At 29.5% G+C, this 20,306-nt stretch overlaps 1 protein-coding gene and 1 non-coding gene across 4 annotated transcripts in view; both read right to left on the bottom strand.

The window, feature by feature from the left end:
* The window catches only part of LOC129976938 (uncharacterized), an 88,373-nt gene extending 72,923 nt beyond the window's left edge, over positions 1 to 15,450 (bottom strand). Inside the window, exons 1-2 of one of the 3 annotated variants that reach the window (XM_056090520.1) lie at positions 15,209 to 15,450; positions 6,611 to 6,770 (exon numbers count right to left, since the gene is read on the bottom strand). The gene's annotated coding sequence lies outside the window, so the exon portion shown is untranslated. The remainder of the gene's footprint in view (positions 1 to 6,610; positions 6,771 to 15,208) is intronic. The other 2 variants (XM_056090524.1, XM_056090519.1) reach the window with 2 other exon arrangements.
* A 4,315-nt stretch (positions 15,451 to 19,765) lies between these two features.
* On the bottom strand, positions 19,766 to 19,838 carry Trnaf-gaa (transfer RNA phenylalanine (anticodon GAA)). Its single transcript has one exon. It is a non-coding gene; the product is annotated as a tRNA-Phe (tRNA).
* Between the last annotated feature and the right edge of the window lie 468 nt (positions 19,839 to 20,306).

The following is a 20,306-nucleotide window of genomic DNA, read 5'->3' as shown; positions in this document are numbered from 1 at the left end:
TAGATTACACTTTTTTTCGCTTTCCTAGAAAAATAGGAAGCTGCGGGCACAGTTCTTTCTGTTAGGTGGTAATAATTTGTCTTTCCTACACTCTGCGGCAATTTCCCTCGACAGAGGAGACCGCTTTAAACGAGTTACTTGCGTTATTTTCACTGTTAGATTAGGTTGCTTGCGGCAGCAGAAGAAGAATGTTTCAGACTTCTGTCGTGGGAATTCAAATGAACAGTTTCGCTTTCATTGTAGCGTTTCGATAAATGAAAGTTGGTTTCTTGATTGCTATTTTCGCACACAGTTCTGCAAAATATAAGCATCGATAGACTTACTCAACAGGAATTATTTCTTACATTACAAATTGAGGAATTAATTTAAGTAAATTCATTCATATAAATCATAAATAAATTTAACGACTAACTTTTTATTGAACTGATTCATTTAAAAGTAAAATAAGTTGCTGAATAATATTTCCATAGTTAAAAACAACTTTAAACAAATAGAATATTTCATGAATAGCAAACTTCTATGCATATAGAGAAACTTTATAGGCAATAATAAAGAAACAAAATACAAAACCATCAGTCTACATAAGTGTAATGAACGCCCCATAAAGGCGGGGCACCTCGTTATTGAGGATGAGAGGCTTCCGGTATGGTGGTTGGTTCTCACCACCCTTGTGGATACACAAAAAGGTGGGGTCTGACTCCTTCCATCGATGACAGAACGTACTTCCTTAGGGAAGGGTTGTACCTTGGCCGGTGATGGCCCTTAGGACTCAACCACAGTTCCCGCCAGTGTTGCTGTTGTGGCGGTCCGGTCATTCAGATTTTTATGTGTACCTTCCGGCGGGTTGGAGTCAACAGAGTGTGGTAGGTGTAAAGAGCTGCTAACTTAATGTCTATTCTCAGTCTATCGGACACTTCAACAATATCCGTATGCTCATAAATCTATATAGTTGTTGTAATGGCCTACAGTTATATGGATTCATGAGCATATTGCTATAAATGACTGCAAATATCTACCTGTCGTGACTGCAAAGTATTTGTCAGTAATGTCAGGTTTATTGCAAATAAGTATTTGTTTATTTATTTATTATTATTATTATTATTTTAATGATACAACCTGGCAGGAAGACTCCATTGAGGAAAGAGAACATAGGGATTTTCGAGGTTACATAATGGGATCGAACGTATCGTTGAGGTTAGTATATGTTTCTCGAATGAAAAGTACAGCCCCCCCCCCCACCAGTCAATGTGAAAACAAAAATTCTCTGTACCGAGGAAATTAATTTGAGAATTTTTCTTCGAAATATAAAGCAAATAAAAGAAAAAGCAGGATTCTAATTTTTTTTTATACTTTCATATCGTGAATCTAATTGCTTGAAAACACTGAAATTACGCACATACGAAATTTATTTATTCTATTCTTTAAATATCAATTTAATTTCTTTGTTTAGTTGTTTGCACAAATATATTCTTGATTAAAAATTTCTAGGAAAAATAGTTTTTTTTTTTTTTTTTTTAAATCTATAAACACTAAAATACGCTATAAAAAAAGTCATTTTCAGCATAACGGATGCAAACAAACGTGTTGAAATATCTTTGGAAATCATTAAATACCTTGAATTTAATTACTCTTGAGACAGAAAATAATTTTGCAGTGCGTTGGTCAATTGTAATATCTGTAAATCGAAGAAATAATTGGCATTCATTACTCCTGCAACACAAAATAAACTTACAGAGCGGTAACGAAATTTTCATTCAATTAAACAAAGGCTTGCCCTGATATTACATAATCTTTGTTATTTAAAAAAGCTGGTTTAACATATTTCAATCAATATTTTCATTTTGTTGTCGTTCTATGTAGTCTAAATAAATACTCTTGTGAATCATTGTTTAGTTCAGGATTTTCATTATTTAATATTTAGAGAATTATTTTGGGCAACGAAATTCCATTCTTGATATTTTTTTCATAAGAAAAAAAGGAGAGGTGGTGGGTAAAAGTCTATTATTATTACATTCTTTACGGTCGAATGTAATAATAAAATCTTCACCGCGTCTACATAAACACTACAAAATGCTAAACTTGTGTACATTTATTTGAAATTTTGCTCGCAAATACTATAAAGCATAAAGAACTTAAATTTTCGTGAAAATTTCATGAAAATCAACCAAATTAAAGTTTCAATTTTTCATTAAGTAAAATCACACCCTTTTTCTCCTTCACTAAACTTCCGCATCACACAAATGGGAGAACATTTAACCCAAGACGGCAGATTTAACGTACAACAGGCCCGCACACATGAAGGAATTTTTAATGAAATCGGATCTCCAGCTTATAACCTCCGGCGCGAAGCCGTAACTTACCACTAAGAAACCGTGACCAAGTAATCATTCAAAATTTGTTGACATTATTACCACCTTGACTGCCGTGACCACTGATCGGAGAGCCCAAATAAACTAAATTCTAAGAAATTCAATGTGACAGTCAATATGTTAACAAATGCTATTAATATCATAAACGGTCGCCGAAAGTAATTAATGTGGGCAAAAACTGCTTGTTTTATCTTTAGAATTTATTGAATTAAATGCGACAGTGTATTATTGGAAAAAATGTCTTACACAACTAAAATAATTAAATTAAAATTTTTAGATTAATTTCTACAGATAATATATTGTTGGAAAAAGTTATTGAAATTTTGCAATAAATGAAGGAGTTTTGTTCTCATATTTGGTTTTGATAGTTGATTTGGTTTGGTTTACTTATATGAACGTCGCATTTTAAAACAACATTAAGGCTATTTAGGGATGTACCGCGTAATTTTGAACCGTGGTCAGATGATGAGTTTTGATAGTCGGATTTATCCGAAAACAACTCTCTCCATTACTCTCGTTCCATGCATCATTTATCAATTTAGTGATGATAAATGTTAATGGCTTTATCACTCCAATTTCGAAACATCTGATATTATTCGAATGCATACAATTTAAAAGCGAGAACGCTCACCACTTAATTAAAAAGGGAAGAGTACTTTTTCTCTAAAAGATCGTTTATCACAGCTGCATCATTTGTTCTTTTCAGCCTATCGTAAATTTTACAGCAGTCTGCCGTGGCTTTACCTTTGGACAGAAACCAACCTTTATTTTCTTTTTCTAAACGACAGCAAACAGCTCCAGACTACACTTTTTCATTTTCTTGGAAAAGAAGCAAGTTGCGGTCGCTAATAATTTGTCTTTCCTACACTCTGCGGCAATCGCCCTCGACAGAGAAGACTACTCTAAACGAGTTATTTGCTTTATTTTCATTCTTAGATTAGGTTGCTTGAGACAACAGAAGAGGTATATTCGAGACTTGTGTCGAGGGAATTCAAATTAACATTTCCTTTACTTCGTATCATTTGATAAAGGATATGTAATTTATTTGGAAGAATTGAATGGTTTAGTAATTTTTTTTTTTTTTTGTTTACAGTTCTGAAAATTCTTGGAATTGATATGTTCACTTAATACGAATTATTTTTTATATTTTATATTGCTGTAAAGATTTGCTGTGTTGTTATATTTATATTGCTGTAAAATATGAAATCTAACGTAGCTTTTTGAAATATCGAGGTAATTCACATTAAAATTAATAAAATACTAATCAATATTGCAACATTGAAAGATATTTTTGTTTTCAGAATAAACAACTGTAAAAAAAAAAGTATACTCCACGAGTTGTAAACCTTTGCGAGAAAAATGAATTATTTTTACATACGAATATTTGATCGTAAGCTTAATATAAGAATATTAGTTTGAATAGAATACGGACAACAGAATAGGCAATTCCGAATAAACGTTCGAACAAACAATAGAAATTTCCTTATAGACAATCTAGGTATGTACCTAGTGTCTCTGGATTGACTGGGACTACAGGCAAAGCATTTATTTGCCTAGTTACCTATTAATTCGTAAAGCACACACAAACACACTCAAATCTGTATATTATGAAATATTAGGAACTGTTTGCCATTGACAATGAGTTATTATATTATTAAATAAATCAAAAGTTAATTTCCTATTTATAATCTATTAAAATTTTAATTTAACTGATTGTTATTTTTACAAGATAGATACTGTAAAATTATGATTTGAAATGATATATTAGTTTATTCCTTTATTTTTAGCTTGAATATTACATTTATTCTTTCCTTATTATCTACCATAGTAATTAACTGCTTTTATTTCTAAAGAAGAAATTAACAATAAAGGTCGATTTTCAAGAATTTTATTATATTATTTTTCCTATGATACACATAGAAAAGCAAATAAAAACTCAACTTTTTAAAAAGTTATTAAAATTTAGCATTAATCAAGGTGAAGACTTGTTTTAATTTAAGCAGGAAAAAATGCTAAATTGTTTAACTAAATTTATCAGTTATCAAAGAAAGGTCTCTTCATGTGAACTAGCTAGTACCGTAATTTATTCAAATCCGCGACAGATTAGAGGCAATAACAAAATGCAAGACCGTGAGTCCAACTCAGATAAAATAAATTGTAATGTCTATGTTAGACGTTGTATACTTCAACGATACCAGTTCGCCCATGAATCCATGCAGATGCTGTAATAACTGTTGTTACATCAATCATTACAGTGGCTTAGTAAATCGGGTTTATTACGATATGTCCCCATAAACAGACTCCAACGGGTGAATGGAGTTCGGTAAGCTTGGAGTCTGCATGAAGGGGTCGTATGTTTCGCAAAGATGGATCCACATTGCCTGACTGAAATATACTGCTCCCCAGTCTTGTCGAAAACAAAAATGACTTCGATGTTGCAATAGTACTACGGAGAGATTCTGGGATTTCAAAATTATATATCAACTGAACAACAAATATAATATTGATCAGGATTTTGAATTTCTATGTTTTTTTGTTTTTTTTTAAATTTCTTTTTTTGCAAAATATCTACGTTTCAGTAACAAAGAAATATGCTTAGGAAAATTCTTAAAAACATTCTAATAGAATTTTGTAGAAATAAAGGAAAGTACTGTTAATTAATTTGACAAATATTTGCTAAAACTAAAGTTTTCTATATGCCAATTAGGTATGCCTATTCTACTGTGTAGATATTTAAAAGTTAACTGTTATAACAAGTTAATGTTATAGAAAATAACTGTAGTAAAAGTTATTTGCTAATCGATATAAGAATATATTTTTATTTGCATAAGAAAAACGAGAATCACATTCAGTTGAATAGATATCAAAATGTACTCAAAACTAAAAAAAAAAATTGCAGTTTGCATTATAACAAATAAAATATTCAATAATTTCAAATTTAATCAAAATTTTCGTCTGAAAATCTTGCATCTAGATAGTGATAAAATATCTTGCAAAAAACACCGACTTTGGAAATTATATTTTAATTTAATTTTTAAAAAATTGCAATTATATTGTTCTAAATGTCGTCATGCAAAAAATGTTCGATTATTTTTCATCTAGGCTTGTCCAAAGCATGGATTTTGTAATAATACAAAGGGCTACGGCCAATCAAACTTCTCGTAGACGTATTTCGGTCAAAGTTTGAGTGAAACCAAATATTTTGCCGTTATGTCACATACAAAAAGTCATTTATTTACTCCTTCAATTTTTGAGTTGCCATTTTCACAAACATATTACAAAAAATTTGTATACAAAGACTCACCAAAACTTGAAACCAAGTAGTGAGAGGGAAGATTTAACATTTAAATGTAGTAAATATTCGGTAATATACAGAAATACATCTATGAGAAGTCTGACTGTCCGTCGATGGAAATAAGGTTGTTGGATTAACGAAAGCAATATGTTAAAGATAAATTTAAAAACATATTTCAATAAAATCTACATTCATTATAAAAATATTAATATATACGTTAGAATTCCGCTTACACAAAACTACAGCTTTGTACGATACTGATGGAATGTGTGCTCTTCATGAAAAGTCATCGAAAGCTTTTCTAAGTAAAAAATATAACTAAATAAATAAATGTATACATTTCCTAGTTAGCGATTCCATAGCGTAGCAAAGCGATTCCATTAAATTCATATTTTTGAATCTTATCAAATAGGAAGATCAAATTTTAAATAAATACATAAATAAATACATTAATCTAACAAACAAGAAATTGAATATTTCCGGTGAACAAGCTAGTCGCTAAAGGCAGCTACTTATAATATTATACAATATTCAAAATACTATTGCTTACGTGAGTTCGTGATAAAGTCCTAAGATTTCTTTGTTCTCCTTCTAATCCTGCACAACCATTTTTTCTGAAAATTCTGTTTCATAAAGGGCGCCTGGATTATCTTGAATCTACCGCACTACATTGCTTTTTCATATACGAAATATGAAAAGAGAAAAATCTGAAATTTAAAAAATTCCGATTCCAAATTATAAAAAGAGAAAAGGTGAAATTCAGAGAATTCCGATTCCAAATTATGAAAAGAGAAAATGTGAAATTCAGAGAATTCCGATTCCAAATTATGAAAAGAGAAAATGTGAAATTCAAAGAATTCCGATTCCAAATTATTCCAACATCCAGATTATATTAAGAATAAAAGAATTATTTAATTAAATTGCGTAAAATTAAATAAAACCTTACCTTTTCACTTTTTCTTAAATGAATGAGTGTATTGTTATGAAAAGCCCTGGAACTCTGGAGGTGTGTTTTCATTCCGTGAGTCTGCTCTATGGTAACATCGCGTGAAGAGGGCAGCTCGAATCGAGATTGACAATTTCCCCGTGCACGCAAACACCGTCTACTAAAACAAAAAGTATTTGTTTACCCCTCTTGCGTTCTGTATTTCCATTTCGAAGTAATTTCCTAACGAGTCGGAAGGAAGTAAAAAAGTGGATGTGTTTTCCGTCACCCTAGGAACTGCACATTGAACGTCGATTTTCAAGATAGCTTTATAGCCTATGTTTATTTAGCAACAAAAATTTAACCACTCATTTGGGTTCATGTCCGATAAAATGAAACTTGAATTTTGAGAATGTGTTGTCCATTAGATTTTTCAAATACTTACGGATTCGGCGAAGCTTTCAGATGTAAGTATAATGTCTATGTACCATTTAAAAATACTTTATTGTTATGAACTTGAAATTTCAAGCCATTTTTGTTATGTTTGCAACTTGTCGATAATTGAAATTGCTTTGGAATAAAATTCAATGCATTTCAGTTAATCTAGAAACAGCTCGGAAATTGAATTGATTTAATATAAGGATTCTTAACCATTCAAAAGTTTGTGCCATGCAAATGAAATTTTGAATGTTCCATCCTAACAGCATTTACAATCAAGAATAAATAATCTTATTCATTGATTATAAATATTTCATCATTCTAAACGGAGTGCTTATAATAAAAAAATAAGAAATGTGAAATTATATTATCGAAATATATTCGCCCATGAAACATAAATGCTATATATTGTTGTAAATATTTCATAAAAATATACAATAGCAATCATTAAGATGTGTTATTTTCGAGGATTAATGTAACCACAAAATCTGTTTCATTGAAACCGATTTCAAAATGGCGGATTTTACATTCATTGATACCGAGCGTAAATCAGATTCAAGTTACAACCGTATTTTAAAATTTTAATTAAAATCGTGACTGAAAACTTTTCCAAAGAAGCGATATGTTGAAAGACATTTAAAAAATTTCAAAACTATACTTAAAATAGGCCGAAAATATATAAATGTTTCTTTATTAAAAATTACAGAATTGTCTTTTTTTTAAAAATCTAATTCATGAGATTTTTGTCGTGAGAAATATTTAAAAACTTCTCTTACTCTGCCCAATATTTTTACATATAGCTGATTTGACCATAAGTACCAGTTTTGACAAAAATGTAAGCATATGATAATTAAATATTTTTTAAAAATTATTTAGTTTAGTTATATTAAAGTCCCGTTGTAAAACAACGCTAGGGCTATTTTGGGAAGGACCTCGTCATTTTGAACCGCGGTCAGATGACGAGGATGACACCTGAGATGGCACCCCCCTCTCCACACCACACCAGCTGGAGGACGTTTGGCCCTGGCGGATTTAACGTGCAACAAACCCCCTTACGCTACGGTTCTTCAATGGAATCGAGTCTCTAACCTGAAACTCTACGGCTCAAGAACCGGGACCTTACCACCAGACCAGCGCGGCCTCTTTTTAAAAAATTATATGTCTTCCCCTTTTTCTTTCGTTTTGAACATTCATTAAAATATTTTAAGCAGAAATTGCATAATCGAAAATAATATAATGTATACCACAAAAGGAACATGCATCAAGGGTTCAAAATTTTTGATTATGTATGATTTTGACACGATTAAATCATGTACATTTTGAAAATTATATCTCAAAAATGTAACAAGCTAGATGGATAAAATTTGATATGTATTATTTTACACTAATATTTGAACAAGATCCTTTTAGGAGAAATCTGCCTGTTTTTGATGTGCACGTGAGCATAATAATTTGAACATATAATGATTTATAGACGACATATATAACTTGAACTTTAAATAAGTATCAACTTTTCAGTGGAGTCCGTTAAAGGATTGATTATCTGCCGATCTGTCCGTAGTTATACGTATAAACACAATAATTGAACAACACAGTAAGCCAAATGTGTGAATTGGAAGGCATGATCTTTCAACAAACTAGTCACAAGATCACATGCAGAATTCTATTGATTTTAAAACATTGTGTTTACATGCATGCGATAGTACAGACCGACAGACATGTCAACACTTTGATATATCGAATTCAAAAATGTGATAAGAATTTTCATTTTAGATATCGAACTTGTGCACCAAATTTTCTTTAAATGGATTTTATTCAAAATTTGACAGGAATGCAAACATTGAGTCTAAAATCCATCCACATACCAAATTTCATCCATCTAGCTCAAAGCGTTTTTGACTTATGTTCACATGCGCATAAATATTATTCCACAAGTATATTTTTCGAATTCAGGAAGGTTTGAAATTTAAAGATTCGTCAAAATCTCGAAGTCAAATTTTTTGCAGATTCCAATCATTTTTCTACACTTTGCATACAAGAAAATAAATAAATAATAAAAAAATAATAAAGATATAATAAAAAATAAAAAAAGAATTAGACTCAATCCTGAAATGAGAAGATTTTCAAATTGAGCATTCAATTCTCCTTACAGTAGCTCAAAATTAAAGGAAAAACGATCCTTTTCACCAATTATACCTTCAGTTGACGAAATATTGTTTTAAAAGTAGGAATGCACCTTTTCATTTTAATAGATAATTGAAACTCATTTATACTTCAGCAGATTTATATTCTTTATTATGATTTTTTCTCATTTATATGTTTTCAGGAGAGAAGTTCATGGTTCAGAGGATCACGGATTCGAGACCCGATTCTGTAAAAAATCCTCCATGTACGGGAGTTTTGGAGAAGGACAAATATCCTCTCGTTGCTTAAGTTTTCGATGACATAAACATGTTAATTTAAGTAACGAGTTATTTAATTACAGTTTAGAATGACGAGGTCTATCCCGAAATATTCTTAGTATAGACTAGCCGCCTTTGGCGACCAGCCGGTTCGCCAATCTTAATGTTCGTTAAAATTTTAATAATTAAATATTTTATACAATTCCAACTTTAATAGATTCTTCAGCAAAATATTTTAAAACTTCAAATTTTGATAGTCATATAATTCACTCATAATATTATAAACGCCTTCAGTCATAACGTGATATGTATCTCTCTAATTTTCTGTTACCCCTCGTAGAATTTATGCTTTAAATTAAAGTGTAAATGATTAATCTGCAATTAATATAATAATATTTTTTACTGAAACAAAACATTTTTTTAATAATATGATTACTGATAATAGAGTCACTGAGCGTTTAAACTTTATGGGCACTAAAGAATATCTTTCTCAATTTATGTAATATCTCAAGAATTTGTCAACAAAATTTTCTCAGATTCATCATGAACAGATCGATTAATGAACAATGTTTCATTTTAAATGCATTAAACACTAAGAAAATAAAATGAATCGTTTAAAATAATCGGTCTAAAACAGGTTTAAAAAAACTACTTAAAAAAACGATGTACTTAAAACTATAAGCATATACAAAAAAATATATAACATAAATACAATTTAATTACAAAAGCATGCAACTAACCTAAAAATAATTTAAATCATCCGTTGAAAGTGGTTGTCATGACAACAATCAGAACACTGCGCATGCGTGAATTTTCTTCGCCAGTTAGGTAACGGAAATGCGTGAATTTTTCTACGCCAGTTGGGGTAACGCTATGCAGATTATACATTTTTAATTTCCTTTATTCTGTGTTATTTTAATTCAAAAGTACTTCAGAATGAATATGAAACATGGATTAATGAACAATGTTTAATTTTAAATGCATAAAACATTAAGAAAATAAACAGAATCGTTTAAAATAATCCGCCGAAAAATATTAACCCTAGCCTCATTACTGTTGGGAGAAAAAAGAAAATGAAGCCTTATTCATTTGGCGGTGGGGATTTTTTTTGGCGGAAAAGTTGGCGGTGGGGAAAATGGAAGATTTTTTTGGCGGGAAAGTTAGTTTTTAATTAATAATTAAAATTCTAATTAAAATTTCAAAAAAAGGGACCCCAGGTGCACATTCTCGACCTCTAAGGTATACATGTACCAAATTTGATAGCTGTATGTCAAATGACCTGGCCTGTAGAGCGCCAACACACACACACACACACACACACACACTGAGCTTTATTATAAGTATAGATATAGATATTCGAACAAGCTATACGAAGCTACGTATAACTTGCTCGAAGCCATATATATCGAAGCTGTTGCTACAAGATATAACTTTTCGTATAGCAACAAAATGGCTAAATTTTACATAAGTGTTTTACTACGACAGCAATTTGGTTAAAATAGCTTATAACTTCACGATAAAATTATTAATTATTCATCAATTATTAATTTAATGTCTGTTAATTAATACCTAAGAAAGTAATTTTATTGATAATTGGGTTCTCAAAAAATTTATACAAATGATTAACAGGAAAATATCAGTAAGAAAGAATAGATTTGCATTTCTCGATATAATAAATATTCAAATAGCTACAGTAAATTGCGCAGATGAATTCATTAAATTTTTTTTATTAAATGTACTTATAGTTCATGTATTATAAATAAGTTATTATTGCATATAAATAGGAAAGGGAAAATTCATAACTTGTTTGTCCACTATAGAAATTCAAACTACTTAATAGATTTTCTTCAAATTTTGCAGCAATTACCAGGTGGACAAAATGTTAGTAAACACTAAAAAACAGAAATCTCTAAAAATTATCGGAGTTAAAAACGATTTGCAGCATTCTATGTACCTAGATCTTGAATGACACACACACACACACACAAAAAAATCACGTAATAATTACCATTAGGAAACTTTTATATTTGCAGAAAAGATACAATAAAAGCCAATCTTAACATTTTTATTGAAGTAAATATTGTTGTATCTTGTGGTGGAAACTGACTCTTTATATTCTCTATGAAGAATCAAGTATTGTGTATATCATCACATATACACCTTAGTAATTTATATATATATGTATAGTATTCTATCATAACAGGGCGGCTGAGCATAAAATCTATACTTATAATAAAGCTCAATGTGTGTGTGTATGTGTGTGTTGGCGCTCTACAGGCCAGGTCATTTGACATACAGCTATCAAATTTGGTACATGTATACCTTAGAGGTCGGGAATGTGCACCTGGGGTCCCTTTTATTGAAATTTTAATTAGAATTTTAATTATTAATTAAAAACTAACTTTCCCGCCAAAAAAAATCTTCCATTTTCAACACCGCCAACTTTTCCGCCAAAAAAATCTTCCATTTTCCCCACCGCCAACTTCAATTTTTTTTTCTCCCAACAGAAATGAGGCTAGGGTTAACATTTTTCGGCGGATTATTTCAAACGATTCTGTTTATTTTCTTAATGTTTTATGCATTTAAAATTAAACATTGTTAATTAATCCATGTTTCAGATTCATTCTGAAGTACTTTTGAATTAAAATAACACAGAATAAAAGAAATTAAAAATGTATAATCTGCATAGCGTTACCCCAACTGGCGTAGAAAAATTCACGCATTTGCGTTACCTAATTGACGAAGATAATTCACGCATGCGCATTGTTCTGATTGTTGTCATGGCAACCACTTTCAACGGAGGATTTAAATTATTTTTAGGTTAGTTGCATGCTTTTGTAAGTAAATTGTATTTATGTTAGTTATATATTTTTTGTATATGCTTATAGTTTTAAGTACATCGTTTTTTTAAGTAGTTTTTTTAAACCTGTTTTAGACCGATTATTTTAAACGATTCATTTTATTTTCTTAGTGTTTAATGCATTTAAAATGAAACATTGTTCATTAATCGATCTGTTCATGATGAATCTGAGAAAATTTTGTTGACAAATTCTTGAGATATTACATAAATTGAGAAAGATATTCTTTAGTGCCCATAAAGTTTAAACGCTCAGTGACTCTATTATCAGTAATCATATTATTAAAAAAATGCTTTGTTTCAGTAAAAAAATATTATTATATTAATTGCAGATTAATCATTTACACTTTAATTTAAAGCATAAATTCTACCGGAACTAACAGAAAATTAGAGAGATACATATTATGTTATGGCTGAAGGACTTTATATTATTATGAGTGAATTACATGACTATCAAAATTTGAAGTTTTAAAATATTTGATGAAGAAGCTATTAAAGTAGGAATTACATAAAATATTTAATTATTAAAATTTTAACGAGCATTAAGATTGGCGAACCGGCTGGTCGCCAAAGGCGGCTAGTATTGTATAAATAAGACTTCCAAAAATGAAATGAATTGTAAGTTTTCAAATTTGTAATCACTTCACAGGACTAAAAGTACAATAGTTTTTGAATTCTTTTACAATCATTAGAAAATTATTTAAATTATTTTTGTTCATTCGTTTGTTTCAAAAATTTATCCAATTGTCAAGTTTTGTTATTATTTGTTATTTTTTTATTATTTATGAATTTTTTGGATTATTATTTATTAACTATTAATCCACACATTATTATGAAAAACGCATCTTGCGTCTAGTTTATCTTTCATAGTATACATTTAAATTGACTTTCATGAAACCTTTTTTGTTATTGGTTTAAATATTCCAAAAATGAAATGAATTGTAAGTTTTCAAATTTGTAATCACTTCACAGGACTAAAAGTACAATAGTTTTTGAATTCTTTTACAATCATTAGAAAATTATTTAAATTATTTTTGTTCATTCGTTTGTTTCAAAAATTTATCCAATTGTCAAGTTTTGTTATTATTTGTTATTTTTTTATTATTTATGAATTTTTTGGATTATTATTTATTAACTATTAATCCACACATTATTATGAAAAACGCATCTTGCGTCTAGTTTATCTTTCATAGTATACATTTAAATTGACTTTCATGAAACCTTTTTTGTTATTGGTTTAAATATTTTATAAGATCATTAAATTGGTACATTTTTAAGTGTAATCAATTATCAATTATGGGAAACAATAAAATGATTTTATTTTACATGTAAAACTAAGAAGTAAAATTTTAAAACATGCCAAAAAATATCTTAGCAGTGATTTCTCTTTATAGTAACGAAAAAAAATTTTATGCAGTACAACAATTATTGTTAATAAATGTTATACAGTACAACAATTACTGTTAATAAATTTTATGCAGTACAATAATTATTGCTAATTTTCATACACTATTTTTAATAATTATTAAATTAATTCCAATTTTTTTACCAATATTTTTTGCATGCTTTGCTCTTTTATTTTGCTACAAAAAAAAATCGATCTTTATTTTCATAGAATGATAATTTCATGTAAAAAATAACCTAGAAATGATGATGGGTTTTATATTTATCTTTACACATACACGTATACACATTATATTAATTCTGCTTTTTTTTTACCAGTGACAGATAGTATATATTATTTGCTAAATCAATATTTAATGCTGAGTTCTTAAGAGATTGAATAAATCATGTCTTTTAAAAGTGACTTGAGTATAATCCTGTATTCAGGCTTATCAAATCAGACAAACCAAATGGCATTAATATCATATATATAATATAATATAATAATATTAATATAATTAATAACTCATTCAGACAAAGCCAAATATTTGTTCGGATATGAAAGGATAATACAATTATATAAAACCGTAAGATGTTAAGAATTCTCAGACGTTCTCCTCAGCGGTGAGAAGGCGAGATAAGGAACAGACTATATTTATTTAAATAGAAAAATAATGAAAATAAACAATTAACAGATAACAGAGAATTTTTTCATTAAAAGTGTGGAAGTCGAAACTCAAATGTACAGTTATAAAGTGCTCATAGAAATACTCTTATTTGAATTTGATTCACATCTTTAATATTTAGAGCACGTTTTAGAATATCTTGCAATATATTAAGATTTAACTTCTTAAACACAATTTTCAAAAAAAAAAAAAAAAAAATCACGCTGTAAAAGCTTCATTCTTGTACAATTTCTTTTTATTTTCTCATTAGTAATATAAAATTTTTGTTATGCTAATTTTTGTGGCACTAATAAACTGTGTTTCACAAAACTTTTTATTATTATTATTTTCGATTCTTTGATTTCTTTTTGTACCCTTTACGATGCATGATCATAAATATTATCGCATCTTAAAATTATAATATCAGAAATTCATTCCTAGAAAAAAATTCCTAAAGGAAGAATAAAATTCATTGAAAGTTAAAGGTTAATTGAACATTAATTTTTAAGCATATTAAAATCTTGCGTTTCCATCGGAAAAACGTAAGTATGAAATTTTCAGGATTCTATTACATCATAAAGTCTATGGAAAATCGATTAGAAAATTTAAAAAACATGGAAAATATTAAATATCAGAAGAAATACTATATTTTTCTTTTCCTATTTCCCTATTAACGAGTTAAAAGTAAATATTTATTAACTATCTGTAATTGGTAATCCCTGGCAAGAATCGATTTCTGAATACTAAACAATTGTATTTATTAATTCTGCTTACGTAAAAAGATATTTAATGAAATTATTATATTTCGAGTGTTTCCAAAGACATCAAATAGCAGAAATAAATATAATTTATGAAAATGAGATATGATAAATACCTGAATGATTGTGATCTGCCAAAGATCTTGGATGTATTCCGAGCTGTCCCTCTTGGATATAGACGTTTTGCATACAATTTACTGCAATTTTCATCGATTTTAATTCATGGAAAAAGTTTTGACATGTAGCAATATCTTTATGACAAATAAATCCTGATGTATTTCATTCGGAAAAGCCGATCATAAAATCCAAAAGTAAACGCCATAATCCACTGGACAAACGACGCACTTCCTAAGATTAGATAAAATACTTTTTGATAAGAGATATAACATACTTCATATATTTCATAACATGTAGCATTTTCAGTAAAACATAACGCCGTAGCAGTTTCAGTTACAGTTAAAATAAAAATCAATAAATGAACTGTTAAATGCCTTTGTATAAGATGAGAACTCTGGTCCGCTGGAGTTTCCCTTCGAACCCGATTGCAAGTGTTATCAATGTAAAGCATAAAGCATCTAGAGTAGGGATGGCGAACCTTTATGGATCAACGTGCCATTTTTTTTCTAAAGAAATGGTTAATGAGGTATAGCATGCCGTCAAATAATTTTGACTCGTGATTATTGAGATAATAATAAAACTAAATAACAACAACTCAAAACTCCTTATTTACTACGAAAAAATACATTTTGCACTGTATAGAAGTAAAGGTTTTAGTTATACGAGTAATTCAAATTGAAGAAACGTTAGTGTGACTTCTGTGGTTGCAGATTAGATAACAAATAACTTATATCAGAATTGTAAGATGTTACTTTTGGCAGAATGCATGCTGAATTGGTGTCATCTGCCAAACGGTTTTTAAGAGACTCTTTAATGTTACTTACCTCTAACAATAATGACATTCAGACATAGGTGGATTAAAATATGCTTAAAATATCATTAGCCAGCTTCTCAAAACAGTTAAATGTGTCTGGAACTGAATTCCATGTTTCCAAAATTTTGTTACGGTCATTTTTATTTATATTGCTTGTTCATCTTTCTGTTTCAATCTATTCCATCTTTTCTCCTCTTTCAATAAACTTTTGAATCCATATTGAACTAGACTGGAAATCAATCAGTTACATTCAAATTCTCCAATTTTCATCCAACCGAATTGGGACAAATTCAGTTTATCAAATGAAATCCCATTTTTACATCATAAACTTCCAACAATTCTTTGAACTGAGAAAATCTCGCTGAAAATTCCTTGATTAAAAAATCAATTTCAGAAATAAATTCTTCAATAATTTTTCCTTCTGGTTTCTCATGTACATATAAATCTTTGATATATATATTTTTTCAAATTTAGGAAGTACTTGTAGTTTCTTGTAATAATATCGTTCCTGAAAACATGCAGTCCAGCGTCAAAAGAGCGAATGAGATCCATCATGACGATAATTGTTTTGTTTGTGCCTTGAAGCTTTACTTTCAATTCATTGAAGTGTTTGCACATGTCAGTAAAAACATCAATTTTGAGAGCCACATAATATTCAACAACTGTCAGTATTGTTCAATTCCCCCTCATTTTGCAGAAACAGTCTGATTTCTTCCGAGCAGTCAACAAATCTTTTAAGTACATTCCTGCGGCTCAACCAGCGAACATTATTATACATTAGTAAGCCATTTTTTAATGACTTGCCGAGTTGATTTCATCCACAAAACTTCAATTAAAGTCTTTTCGCTTACTTCACACCTATTCCATTATTATTAACTTCGCGTATTTCAAGCCTGCAACGATATGAGGTTGACTATTTTTGTGACTAACCATTATCCATTATATTATCAAGAGATGATTATATATCATGATACAAGAGATCCTTATATATTATGATATATCTTATCATGATGTAAGAGATCTATTATATATCATTATATTGTGGCCATTATATTATCAAAAGATGTTAAACCACTCTTAGAACACAAGTCTTGTTGGTGAATAATGCAGTGGAGTTCAAGAATCGAATATCCTACGTCTGTTCGAAATAAACTAATTAAAACATTTTTTCCCACCATATTTGGGGCACCATCAGTTACAGAAACAAGTCTTTTCAAATCAATTTCTTTCTCAGCAAGCGAATTTTTAACAGCCGTACAAATATATGCTTTTTTTAATGGAATGGGAAATTTTAAATCGAATGGGAACACTCGCGTTTGTTAGTATATTGAATTTTGTTATTTTGAACTGAAATTCAAACCGTTTTGATCGGCGGCGTGCCCAAAATATTGTGTCGCGTGCCACTGGTTCGCTATAGGATTGCATCCATTAGACAGATTTCACATTTAATATGCTGTGAAACCGACGCTTCAAGATGTTACGTTTTCTTTCCAAAATTGAATGCTAGATAACTTGCACTGTGTGAAAGGACTTAATCGATAAGCTTTCAATGTCGAACATCGACAATCGCGTTAGATGATCCGATGGTTGTAAGTCTTTTATATCCTAGTCAAAGGAAGTATCAAACATTTATTGGAAACCATTCTTTATGTGGGCATGGCAACACAACAGACAGGCCATTTTGTTAATCGGGTAACAATTTTTTTTCCTTCTCATTTTTTTAAAAACAACATTAACAGATTGGAATAAGGCATTGCGATCACTATGACAGCAGCAATTGCAACTTCTTACATCATCAACTTACCCACTCAAATTATCAGACCAAGTTTAATTGGATTAAAAATTCATCACAGTGGTTATAGCAGAACCACGTATCTTCACAACTGACAATTATTTGATTCCAATGGTGGATCGAATGTTTGAGTCAAGTTTTGATGCATCGTATTGCCGAATTAAAATGATTCACATGCAATCAGTAGGGAAAAGTAGTTCGGTTGCGAATCAAGCTTGATAAAACAGCACGGAAATGGCATACCAATAAAGTGTAAAGAATTTTCTCATTATTATTTGAAAAATTTCTAGTCACTCTTATCAATGAATACGAACAAATTTGCATCTGAATGCATTAATGCAGAAACATCTCGCTTTTGTTGATCGCATTTTATTAACAAAGAAAATTAATTTAACGTCAAATTAACATTTTAGATTATATGATTACTATTTATAAAAGTAATGCATGATCAGAAAAATTAATGATCTCTTTTTAACAAGAAAAAATGATGACTAATAAAAAAAATAAAATTAAATAATAAGGGCATTCAAAGGAAGAAATTTGATTTGAAATACGCATTATACTTTTCCTTCTTAAATCCATACTACACGTGACTTGAGGAAATATGTAGAACAGTTTTTATATTAACCTTCAAACTCAAAAGCATTCTAAAGCTAAAACTGAAAAAAAAAAAATTACATGTTATTATCACAGAAAGGTGTCCTTCTTTAAATAATCTAAAACATGCCGCCCCTTTTAAACCGTCTATGAATCAGTCACATATAAATATATCTGTTACATCGGAACAAATGCCTATATGTCCACATTATAATTGAGGTATAAGTTTCCCACATTTGTAATGAGTGCCCATATTTTAATATCCAATCCTTATGCTACTTTCAAGCAACAATAGAGGCATTGCCAATTTTAGTTGGGAAAGACATATATCCTAACTTTTTTTGCTACCTTAAAGTCTACAGGGTATTATTCTTTAATTTAAATTAATTTTTGTATTTTATTATGGCTTTTATATTTTATTATCATTTTAGCAGTTATTATTTTGAACCATTTGAAACCGTTTTACTTTTAAACTTTTGTTAAGAGAAGAAGATTTGGTAGAGTATAGCCTATATAATGATTCCTAAAGTCGTAAAACTAATCTACAAGCAAAATCAAACAGTCTTAAAACATCGCGAGTATTCTCCTTTCACTGGATGTCGCATAAATTGTGATAGAAATAATTTTGTCTAAAAGTTATGCAACTAAACGCCCTTCTATTAAAGGATTTATTTTGTCATACACTTTGTATTAGAAAACGTATTAATTGCTTGCTGAAATGCACAAATATCCAGCAACTTGAATTCTGGACCCATTAACTTGATAACTGCATAGGTTTTTTTGTAATGCTATAAAACATTTATTATTTTTAATGAGTAATGCTTGTCTTCTACTGTAAAAAAAAAAGCAGTTTAAAACATATGCATCAAAAACTTCACTATTCATTATACAATTTTGTTTGTTTTCGATAAAATTTATATTAATTAATATTTCCTATGAAAAACAAAAATTAAAACTGCAAATTGATTTCAGCTTCTATTTTAATTGATGATGCAGTAAAATAAATACATAAATAAAATATTTCTATTTTCTGTACTTTGAAGTTTCTGACAAATGCGATGCTGTTTTGCGCTAATAAACTTTTTGCGCTTTTTGTTAATACAATAATAATAATAAAAGAGCAAATTCTACAGCTTATTGTGAAAATTAATTAAATATCGGAAAAAGTAAATAACTTTGCTTCTGTCAACACAGGTAAATTTCAAAGAAAAAATTAACTTACAAAAAATAAATAGAATAAAAAGAATTAAAAAAAAAAAAAAAAAAAGCACCTCCCCGGCGGGGAATCGAACCCCGGTCTCCCGCGTGACAGGCGGGGATACTGACCACTATACTACCGAGGATATGTACATCTGCCGAAACCCGGGATCGAACCAGGGACCTTTAGATCTTCAGTCTAACGCTCTCCCAACTGAGCTATTTCGGCACGTAGTGAGGGCGCATTTTGTCTTTCAACTCAATGCGTTTTTATCATTTTCTTAAATGTTATGTCATATGAGAATTTTTCTAGTAAATTGTGTCTTCTTTAAGGTCTTATTTGTAATGTCGGTCTTTCGGTAAATTCAATTATGTATGAAGATTTTTTTTAAATATAAGATTTTGAAAAGCATTCTTTATTAACCCTATTAGACTTGTTTCTGATACAAGCAAATAACGAATTAAATTTTATTTATAGAAATAAATATATTGGAATACTTATTGGATAATCTATTATCGTTCCTCGATTTTTTCGTATTTTTCCACAATATGGAGCGTTTTGTGTTTCACTTCGTAGTATAGTGTATAGGATCGTCGTTTTCTGGATATCTCCCATTGATTGTTTAATTGGAAGTAGGCCTAAGATTTTGATGTCAATAATACTTACCTAATTTCATTTAGCAATTTTCTTGTGTTT

This window comes from Argiope bruennichi, chromosome 1 (assembly GCF_947563725.1).
Source record: "Argiope bruennichi chromosome 1, qqArgBrue1.1, whole genome shotgun sequence".
Lineage (NCBI taxonomy): Eukaryota > Metazoa > Arthropoda > Arachnida > Araneae > Araneidae > Argiope > Argiope bruennichi.
This window is presented reverse-complemented; position numbering and strand designations above follow the sequence as displayed.